A 600-nucleotide genomic window follows, 5' to 3' on the forward strand; every position below is an offset into this window, starting at 1 on the left:
TACCACGTGAATTTGAACCATGCACTTGTTCATGTTTGTTAGTTTTGATAATTGATTATATTTACTTGAAAAAGCTTGTACCAGATTGCCAGGTGAAACGTTAAATGCATTTCAAATTCACTCCCTGAGATCTTAAAAATACATTCTTTCTCCTTCATATCTCACATCAACTAGTTTCTAACTGAGGATGAATATCTGTTAAAAAAAAAGACTGATCAATTGCAGTCATTAACATCAACAACTCGAAGATTCAAGCCTTTAAATCTGAAATATTATTTATCCATGTTACACAAGTCAGTGGCTAACTGAACTCAGTAGTTGAGTGGATAACGCTTTGTCTTTTGAGGTGAAAGACAGCGAACCCGATCTCTAGAGTGAACAAGAACACCGGAATGCAGGTGCATTCAGCTGACGAGTCACAGATAGAACAAAACGTGTCATAGAATAAACTGTTGAACAATATCCGACTTTGACATAATTCAAATCATGAACTTACTTTAGCTTAACTACCATTAACAATGGTTGTTTCAGCTTAGTTTCGTACTCTACATCAGTGAGTTACTATCTCATAACAGACCTGGTTGAACTCCACCGGTTACT

The sequence above is a fragment of the Schistosoma mansoni genome, assembly GCF_000237925.1.
Source record: "Schistosoma mansoni, WGS project CABG00000000 data, supercontig 0261, strain Puerto Rico, whole genome shotgun sequence".
NCBI lineage: Eukaryota > Metazoa > Platyhelminthes > Trematoda > Strigeidida > Schistosomatidae > Schistosoma > Schistosoma mansoni.